We start from the raw sequence: 11,278 nt of genomic DNA, 5'->3' as shown, positions 1-11,278 counted from the left end.
GCTATATCAGCTTCTCTCAAAAACATCTGCAAAGTGCTCTGCTTTACCTTAAGTCCCTTTGAACGTAGCAGCCCATCTAGGGCCAACAAAATTGGGCTTGAAGAGGTAGCGCCCATAATGTCTCCAAAGATATAATGAAAGTGAAAGTACAAAAATCCCCGCTCTCTCCTTTTCTACAGAGGAACGTCCCGCTACTTACTTGCGGATTCCCACTTACCTGGGAACTTACTGGTGCACCACCCTGACTGCTGAAAGTTCTGGATCCTGGGTTCGAGGAATATGTTCTCCGTCCGGGCCACCAACTGTCGCGACCCCTCGCCGGCAAGGGAAAACACGACACAGGATTCTTCTTTCAGCAGTTTATTCAGGCCTTGAGTCATGTATCATCTTCTAGCGCCCGCCGCCGACACACCCAAGCACAGCTTAATAAAGCCCCCCGCATCCCAATCCCAAGCCGCCACGTGGATCTCTCTCATAGGGTGATAAGGGATTGTGCGCCAACTCTCCATAAAAGGAGTTGTTTATCACAGGCCACAGTGGAAGCCGGCGCCATCTTCTAATGGCGGCCATGGTCTATAAGAATGGCTTACCACAGCCTTTAGGCCACTTTTCACTTTATAAGATCAAGTTTCTCCTGTGTGTAAAAGTATGAAGGAAGTAAGAAAAGGGGAGGGGTGTCTTACTTTCTGACTGGCACAATGTAATCTTTCCATGATAAATTATACCTACCTATATGTGTAACATCAGTTATCAAAATGTTGACTCTAACTTGTATGAGGTTTTTAAATAACCAGTTAGGAGAAAAATGTTTCTCACAATACATTTATATTTCTCAAAGACTATTTGATATTAATGACTGTCTCACCCTTGTCATTATTCTGGGGGATGGGTAACATGGATTGAACTCAGGGGCACTAAACCACTAAGCCACATCTCCAGCCCTATTTTGTATTTTATTTAGAGACAGAGTCTCACTGAATTGCTTAGCACCTTGCTTTTGCTGAGGCTGGCTTTGAACTTGCAACACTCCTGCCTCAGCCTCCTGAACTGCTAGGATTACAAGTGTGTGCCACCAGGCCCAGCTATTAGTTTTCTTACACAAATTGGGAAGACAGAATTTGGAATTAGTGGTTAGTATCAGTATAGCAAGTACTGTGACCTCTTAAGCACTGAGAAAATGTGGTTAGCACCAAATGGCAGTTCTCTGCACAGCGGTAGTTTGCAAAGTGTGCTTTTTGAGACAGTAATTATCAGCATAACCTTAGGATTTTTCCCAGATGAATTGAGTTAGAACTTTGAGGTGGGGCCTAACAATATGTTTTTTAGCAAACTCCGAAGGTAACTCAGATGCACAACTTTTGAAAATCAATGCTTTGGAATGTTAGATATTTAGTACCAATGCTTACTTGATCTATAGTTCTTAGTTAATAATGTACGAGAAGCAGAGTAAGTCCACTCAACATTTTGTTTCGTGTATATACAAACAGATATATATCCCACAGTATAACAAAGAGTCAGATTATTTCAAAGTGCAAAATAGCATATAATATTAATAATTCTTTTTTATGTCTTCTATTGAATGGACTAAGGAAATTGATAGGATTAAATTCGTTGGCTAAATAGATATAACTATATAACATTACTTCATTATCACCATCAGAGAACAATTTGAATAAAGACCAGGCCTAGTTATCTCAGTAAAAATGTCCTTAAAATTCTTTCAAATATGTAATTCAATTAAACATGAACGCAAGATAATGTCCCATTGGACTACTATACAATTGCTTTTTCAGTTTTACTTTGACATTTCTCAGTCAAAACAATGAAGCCTTATAAGAATAATCCCTATGAAATTTATAATGTCTAAATATTGAACTTATACCAAGGTTTCAATTTTAATTATTAATACATGTAATTGAGAAATAATGATTTTAGAAATGAGATTTCCTACTATCTTAAACAATCTATTTTTAATAATGTTTATTAACAAGTATAGGAAATTCTCAATTACTTAGGGCAATCTTTACCTAGATAAAATAAAACCTTCTTAAATACACTGTTTTAACTTTGATAAAAAGTACTTAGTCTTCTCTCTGATTCATGTGGTTTTATTCCCTGCCCCTTGACCATGAAAATTTTCCCATTCATGAGTTTGATACACACCATCAGTCTTGTTAGAAGTTTCAACCCTTCTCCCCATTTTAATTTTTCTAGCAATGAGATGCCATTCTTTTATGCATTGCTTCTTATTATTTGGCTAGAATTTAGTTATATCCTTGGAATAATCAAGGATTTTGGTCAATTGTACAACAAATATTTAGATATATATATTTAAAAGTCAAATATATGAGGGCTTTTTCATAATAAATTACAGATTTCTCTAATAATTGCTGTGTTCAAATAACATATATGATATTATTATAATTAATTATGTAAGGAAGTCAGAGATTGTTTATTATCCTTCTTTCTCCAAACTTTTTGTCTCTCTCTACTACTATCTGAATAATTTTGTTGGCTATGATGCAGTTAATCTGTTATTTCTGTAGCTATGGCTAAATTTATGATAAAACTACTTTGTATCTCCTGATTAATTTAATTGTAACTTATTTTTGTTTCAGAAATATATTTTGTCCTTTTTAAAAAACAACTTCTACCATTTCTTGTTTCTAGTTTACTGATAAAATTGTCAGACTTTAATTTTATTTTTTAAAACATAGTAAGCATGTTTGTGCATATGTCCCTATTAGTAAGCATAACTATGGTATGGTGGAAGTATGCCTTCTTTTTTCATTCTTGATTTTAAAAATATGTACCAATTTTCCCCATTTATTATGGTATTGGTTTGGATTTATGATTTATAGCCTTTATTATATTGTGTGCTTTGTTATGGTTCTTCCACATCTAATTTCTTCAAGGCTTGTATTATGAAGGGATGTTAAATTTTGTAAGAGAATTTTTCTACATATATTGATATTATCACATGACCTTTGTCTTTGATTCTATTGGCATGATCAAATGATTTTTTTTCCTTGACTCTATAATGCAGAATATTTATTGATTTTCATGTATTGAACCATTGCCTGGCCATATCAGCTGAACCCTGGACACAACACATGAAAATGCAGAGACAAAGTTGATCTGAAGTGGGGTGTCAGGGGACTTCACCCAAGATGAAGGGAAGTCCCTGGCTGACAAGCTCCTTCTTTGACTACAAGAAGTAAAAAATAGTGTGGTGTTCACACAGAACTAGAGATAAGAAGAATGAGAGTACATGTTCTCAGGAATATGGAAACAGAGATATGATTCAAAGTAACCATGAATACTGAGTTGCTTAATTTTATCCATATGAACTGGCAGGAAATCTAGATTAAATTAAAATGGAATGAGCACACTATTTTTGCAAATAGCTGAGGGGAGTCATCTGTGTTTCCTTTCTTCTCCTGAGGCACTCTCAGTCAGCCTTAGACACAACACTTGGTTTTCAGGATATTTTGATTCCAAGGGTCAGCAATGTTCTGCTTCTCCAGCCAAGGCCACCTAAGCAACCTCTAAGCAGGTCAAGGGCCTCCACAACTCCCCATTTCTTTTTCTTTTAAAAGTTGTTCAGTGACCCATACCTGGTGGTGTCTCTAATGTCTTGGGCAGTGTTCATTCTGACTTTATAGACTAAACAGAAAAGACAAAGTTCACAAATTAGGATTATGATAATAACTACCATTCTACAGTCTGTGTCTAATTGGTGTTGTAAAGTTTGAATGAATTGGCTGGTGGAGATTTGTTGTTGAGAGGCCAGAACAGTGACCTGATTTTGATTTTGGAGGCATACAATGTCCATAGTGATGTTATCTATAAGGGAGCCTAGTAGGTGTTTTTTAAAATTTTCCCAGGTATGAATTGATTCGTTCTTTGGTTGGGAGTTACACACATATATTTGTATTGCCCATCACAAGTAAGGGTACCTTAGAAGATTGTAGCATCTACTCAGTCTCCAAAAACTAAATTTTGGACCCTACTAGCTAGAATTGAAAGAGAAGTTCATCTATATCATGTTATACTGTAAAAGCTTAGATAAGATTTTGGACAACTGTATTTACATAGAAAACAGTCTTAACTGAGTGACTTATGGTAGCAGCCATGGTAGTAGCAGAGGCAAGAATTAGTCTGGAGGCAACTTTGGCCCCTATAAGCATGGCTACAAAGCATGTGGGTCAATACAATACTGCAGGGCCTGTTTTCACATAGTTCGTGCTTGGGTAATCCTCCCAGGATTGTCCAGTTAATGGGCAGAAAGATATGAGTCTTCCTCTGAAGAAATAAAAGGGATTCAGACATGGTATTAGCTGTTTTAATGCAGGCTACATAGATTCAGTTGTTAAAGGTGATGTTAAATAGTTTTTTTTTATTGTGGCCAATCTGAAGAGGGTCTGACAGAAATACATATGGATGCATAGTGCAAATTTTTACTATGTCATTAGGGTTTGAGTGAAAAGACATGATAGAAATATTTGAGGATCTAGTATAGGAGCCTCTCCATACTCAGAGCAGAAAAAAAGGGAAGTCCAATCTCCAGATAGTAACCTTAATGGGCCCTCCTTCCAGAGATGGTTGAGATTGAAAGAGGCCTTCTTCTCCTACTATTATGGAGTCATTGCCATATATGATCAGATCAGAGAAATTGGAGGTGTGAATGAAAAGAGAATGGTTGTGCAGATCATGAAGATACATCCAGGATCTTCCAACAAATAATGAGGTGATCAGAAATATTAATAACATGACTGATGTGGCCTCAGCCATCTTCCCAAATGTTCTTATAAATCTTAGTGGACATGTCTGGCAAAGTGGCAGAGGAGTTGCTAGGGCTGAGAGTGATTAACTGTCTAATTAGAATGTTGGTAGCTGCCAAGTGAGAGGACCTTCAGGCCATTGGGACCAAACTGGAGGTGCATCCACACCTGATTCATAGGGAATAAACAGTAAGGGTCATGATCCATACATAGGAGAAAGTGTGAGACCATAGAGTTAGGTTGTTGACAAAAAGGGAGGTAAATTTAGTTATCAGAGGCAGTTCTACATCTGCCACCCAGAAGATAGCATTATCTAAACACTAGGAAGGTGGAGTTCAATCAAGTGATTGGATGCCTTGGTTGGGAGAAGCAAATAAACTATTATCACATTGCTGACAACAGCCTTCATGGCTAGAAACAGGTATTTAGAGATTTTAATGTTGACCTGTATGGGCCAGGACTTCTTCAGCCTTTTGAATCAGTTTCTTCAGGCTTTTCCAAGTCACCAGAGCACTCTGAGTTGTCACAAGTAAGAAGAAAGGGAGATAGCCCTTTGGTTCCTTGAGATAAAGATTATGAAACTGGAGGATTGAGTTGTTACCTCTGTTAGCTACAGAAAGGTATCACCTAATATGCTAGGAGTTACCAGAGTCCTTCCTGCAAGCATATCCTCATTCCCACATTAGTAAGGGTATAAAAACAATCCACCCTCTGGTGTGTGAGTCTTTCTACAGCACCTGAGGATTCTCTTTAGGGGGAAGCATCAATCCCCAATGGCATTCAGCAGAGGTGCAGCTTTGGTCATCGACACTGAAAAAATTAGAGTTATTAGAACCTTATATATCTCCTCCTTCTTGTTTTTGTAACATGTGTTTGAGGATGGTGTGGGCATATTCTTTAAGAGCTTGTTCTTTTGGTTAGTAGAGAATGCCAGTGTGATAATTTTATATTACATATTTTGTAGAAATCTCAGAAGCAGGCACTGGTGTAAGCAGGGCCATTGTCCATTCTAATCTGTTTAGGGATTTTTGTCTGGGCAAAAAACTGAGTTAGTAGCAGATAAGATGTGAGGTCATTTTCTCTTTGTGGGCAGTGGCATGGAGGACATGAAAATTGGTGTCAATTGTGATGTAGACAAATGACAGAGGTCTAAGTTATAAGATGTGAATAACATCCATTTGTCAATATTGTTGGCTTTGAGCCTCCAGGGTTAATCTCAGTGGGAGGACCAGCCTAAGTCACCTGTTGACAAGTGGGACACTGTTAGATGTAAGTTTAGCTCCCCAGTAAGTTCTGAAACTGATGGGGAGCTCAGGATGAAACCCATCTATAGTAGTAAAATAAGGTGAATTTGGAGCATGTGTCAACTATACATGAACTCCTCCTAGGGGGGAAAAAACAGAGTGATCAATTTCATATATATATTTCCCTGTCCACTATTTACTTATTTTGATGAATTAGTGGTAATTCATGGTAGAACTAAATCTTTTGGCACTTTGGTGGATTGAGTATTTTTTGGTTTGAGTTAATTGTTCTTTGGGTATATATGGTGTATGTATTTTTTAAGGTATGTGTGTGTGTGTGTGTGTGTATGTATGTATGTATGTAAATAACGTGTCTTTTAAGGACTAATGAGTATGTAAAAAGAGATTGTCCTTCATATGCAGTTAGGGCAATTTATTAAAAGTTTTCTGGAATCATCAGAAAACCAAGTTAATTTCAAGTTATGGCTGGGTAGATAAAACCAGGATCTCTGTCAAATATGGCTTGAAAATGATTTTTCATCATTTAAAATTAAGTGTGACTTTTGTATATAATCTAATATAACCATTGTTTGTATAACCAGAATTGCATAAATGTGAATTCCTTTAAGATTAGTTCTTATACATAAACCTAACAGACACAAGAAATTATCTTGACATATAAGAGTAGATACAAGTTTTAAGAAACCCTTGTAACTTCAACACATAGAGATTACATTCTGACTTTATATATGTACATTAAATTTTGACCTTAGGTAGCTTTAACTGATTGTTAATTATAGCCAACTTCATCACATACAAATATTTGTTTTATTATTTATTCTCCACAAACTTTCTGTAACTTATTGAGACATTCTGCAGCTTGTTTACTGTACCAGAAAAATACTATCTCATCCAGAAACATTTCTTCTTCATTCTAATTCTTACATTAAACTAGATTTTATATCTGTAATTTTCTTATATTTCTCTTTTAGTTGTTCACTTCTTTTTAAATTTGTATCTTGAAACAATCTCTAAAGATTTGTGAATTTAGAAAATTATTTCATTTTAATAAGATAAAATAATTTGTTATTTACAATACCCTTTAATTGAAACACTGCTGAAACCTTTGTACGTTTTGTATATAGAATGACACCTGTTAAAATCTTAGTAAACTAATTGGGGTAAAAATATTCATGTAATATTATATAATTTTTATTAATTTGCCTTAAAGTTGCTGTTTGTTAAAATATTTGGACTTAAGTGAATATGTACCCATAATGGGAGGTTAGCATTAAATTGAGAAAGGGTCCAGGGATTTTGTTTTATTTGTTTGCTTGTTTTATATAGAACAATATAGGTAAGTAGAATTTTAATCCTTAATCATCTTCTTTTTGGAGAAGACCAAGAAACAAATCCATTTTATTTATTTATTTGTTTACTTAGTTAGTTGGTTAGTTAGTTAGTTAGTTAATTATTTTTGGTACCTGTGATTGAATTCAGGGACACTTCACCACTGAGCCACAACTCCAGCCCTAATTTGTATTTTATTTAAAGACAGGGTGTCACTGAATTGCTTAGTGACTGGCTTTGCTGAGGCTGGCTTTGAACTCACTATTTTCCTGCCTCAGCTTCCTGAGCTGTTGGGATTACAAGCATGCGCCACCACACTTGACAACAAAGCCATTTTTACATTGATTTTTTATTTACCAGTGATTTGTAAAAACAAATTAAACAAACAACAAAATATGTTGTATTATAGAATTTAAGAAGCCAAAAGTATTTAAAATTAAATTTAGTAGTTGATGTTTTAATATTTTAACTTTACAAAATTATTCAGTGTTTTTAACAAAGATATTAATGAAGATTAATGTCATTTATGTTAAATTTAATTTATGTGTTCTAGTCATTAATATTATGTTACTCATGAAAACCAAGGTATCAGAGAAGTATAATTAATTTTAAGTTGGTTATTGTTGTCAAAGAAAAATCTTTAAAATTAATGGATGTTGTACTTTAAATATTTTATATATACTAATGTTTATTTTCTTTGTAATTTCCTAGCCATTTAGAAAAATAAATAGTTTAGTAAATTTAAATAATTTTTTTCTTTTATCTTTTTAATCAATTTCAATTATATATTTTGAAAGGCATTTGGATCCATTATTGTTAAAATTATGAGTGATCATTTATCTATATGTTGATTTTGGTGTACATGTATACATAAAAATCAAAGAGGAACAAAGATTTTTGACAGCCTTTTTTTTAAATATTAGAAAATAACCAGAGAACTAGAACCTTCAGTTAGAGAAAACCAGACTAATTCGTGTAGGACCAAAGATGAATTTATCAGAAAACCTTGAGTTTTGAATAAGACAAAGACTTTGAGAAAAAAAAAAAAGGACACAGTTGTAATTACTCTATTAAAGGAACATATGAAACAGGTAGTATGCAAAAGAGTTACACATATTTAATTATACAAACTTTCAGATTTAACCCCTTAGAAATTAAAATAGAGTTTGTCACAAATCTTTGCAATTTAACTAAGCTATAGGACAGGCCTGTAGTCTGTTATCCATGTTGGACACTGAAATCAAAAGTGAAGGTGGCCACTCATCCTACATGGGGACATATTTATTTCCATCATATCTATCTATTATTTATTTTAGTACTATTCAAAGGAGATGTGTGTTTATAGTTAGTCCCTAAACAACTAGTCTCTGAATGAAAACAGTAGGAAAAAAAACAGGCTTGGGTGCAGAAAATTATTAGCCTTTTTCCTTTTAGTGTTTGAAGATCTTTTTAAATGCAGTCTAGGGGCAGGTTTTATTTTTGAGGCCAGTGCTACCACATGAATGAAAGAGAACAGATTATGGGTGCCTGCACCAAGAAAACTATCTTTATATCTAGGGGATGGCAGGGGAGTAGGTTACTTTAAGGACTTGCCTACAGGTAGAGTCAAAGGCCATAGGTGTATAAGAGGAGGAGGAGGAAGTAGAAGTGGCTCCTTAATCTCTTTCTGATTTAAAGGAAGTTGGTTTTACAAATCCCCAGGTGACCAACCCAGACATGAGGACCTTTTGCTCTTGATGTTGAGCTCTCTTTAATTCTGATTCACATGGACCCATTGGATGAATGTCAAGTGTCCCCTTATCTGGAAATTAAGAGTTATGTTTAACCACCGGCTCTAGGAGATTAATCAGTTGATCTTCAGACACTTTTGCATCCATAGCCTTAAGAAGCTCTTTTAATAATTTTCTATAAGATTTTTGTTCTGTTGTTAATTATTGTTCTATGTTACCCTGTCTGAAAAGTTCCAAGGATGTGGAAAATTCTCACTTAGATGATAAACTAACAGAGCACACCACACAGTTTCATGCTCCCTTGACTTCGCTCCACATAGTCGCTGTGGCACTTTCTTCAGGATCCTGTTTTGGTGCCAGTTGTTGGAGACATACCATCTTCTTTTTGTATTAGGAGGAACGAACAATGGTGTGATATTCACACAGAGGTAAGATGAACAAGGGTACACATTCTCAGGAACACAGAATCAGAGATACGATTCAAAGTAACCATGAATACTGAGTTGCTTGATTTTATTATTTCAGCAAGCAGTTATTTACGCCAACTGGCAAGAACACTAGATTAAATTAAAAGGGAATGAACACAATATTTTTGACAATAGCTGAGGGGAGTGATCTGTGTTTCCTTTTCTCTCCTGAGGTACTCTCAGTCAGCCTTAGACAGAACATTCTGTTTTCAGGATATTCTGATTCTGAGGGTCAGCAATTTTCTGCTTCTCCGGCTAATGCATTCCAAGCAACCTTTAAGAAGGCCAAGGGCCTCCACAAACCACCCTTGCATGCCTGGAATTTAACAAATTTTGCCATGTTATACGACTTTTTAATGTGTAATTAGTTTTATTTTCAAGTATATTTTGAGGATTTTTGCATCAGTATTCATTAATGATACTGGTCTGAAATTTTCTTTCCTTTTTTTTGTGCCCTTATCTAGGTTTGGTATCAGGTGATACTGGCCTCATAGAATGAATTTGAAAGGATCACTTCTCCTTTTTCTAGTCCATGGAATATTGTGAGGAGCATTTGTGCTTGCTACCTTGTCTTTAAAGGTCTGGTAAAATGCAGCTATGAATCCAACTAGTCCATGTTTTTTTTTTGTTTGTTTGTTTGTTTGTTTTTTGGGGGGGGAGACTTTTACTCATTGCTTCAATCTAATTGTTATTGATCTGTTTAGATTTTTAAAAATATTTTCTTTGTTCAATTTTGGTAAATTGTATTTGTCTAGAAATTTATCCAGTTCGAGAGTTTACAATTAGGGGAATATATAGTTTCAAAATAGTCACTAAAAATCTTCTAGATTTCATTGATTATTTGTGGAAATATTCTTTTTTATTGGTTGTTCAAAACATTACAAAGCTCTTGACATATCATATTTCATACATTAGATTCAAGTTGGTTATGAACTCCCAATTTTACCCCAAATACAGATTGCAGAATCACATCAGTTACACATCCACATTTTTACATAATGCCCTATTAGTAACTGTTGTATTCTGCTACCTTTCCTATCCTCTACTATCCCCCCTCCCCTCCCCTCCCATCTTCTCTCTCTACCCCATCTACTGTAATTCATTTCTCTCCTTGTTTTTTTTCCCATTCCCCTCACAACCTCTTATATGTAATTTTGTATAACAATGAGGGTCTCCCTCCATTACCATGCAATTTCCCTTTTCTCTCCCTTTCCATCCCACCTCATGTATCTGTTTAATGTTAATCTTTTCTTCCTGCTCTTCCTCCCTGCTCTGTTCTTAGTTGCTCTCATTATATCAAAGAAGACATTTGGTATTTGTTTTTTAGGGATTGGCTAGCTTCACTAAGCATAATCTGCTCTAGTGCCATCCATTTCCCTGCAAATTCTATGATTTTGTCATTTTTTAGTGCTGCGTAATACTCCATGGTGTATAAATGCCACATTTTTTTTATCCATTCATCTATTGAAGGGCATCTGGGTTGGTTCCACAGTCTAGCAATTGTGAATTGTGCTGCTATGAACATCGATGTAGCAGTATCCCTGTAGTACGCTCTTTTAAGGTCTTCAGGGAAAAGTCCAAGAAGGGCAATAGCTGGGTCAAATGGTGGTTCCATTCCCAGCTTTCCCAGGAATCTCCATACTGCTTTCCAGATTGGCCGCACCAGTTTGCAGTCCCACCAGCAATGTACAAGAGTACCCTTT

This window comes from Marmota marmota, unplaced genomic scaffold (genome assembly GCF_001458135.2).
Source record: "Marmota marmota marmota unplaced genomic scaffold, marMar, whole genome shotgun sequence".
NCBI classification, from domain to species: Eukaryota; Metazoa; Chordata; class Mammalia; order Rodentia; family Sciuridae; genus Marmota; species Marmota marmota.
This window is presented reverse-complemented; position numbering follows the sequence as displayed.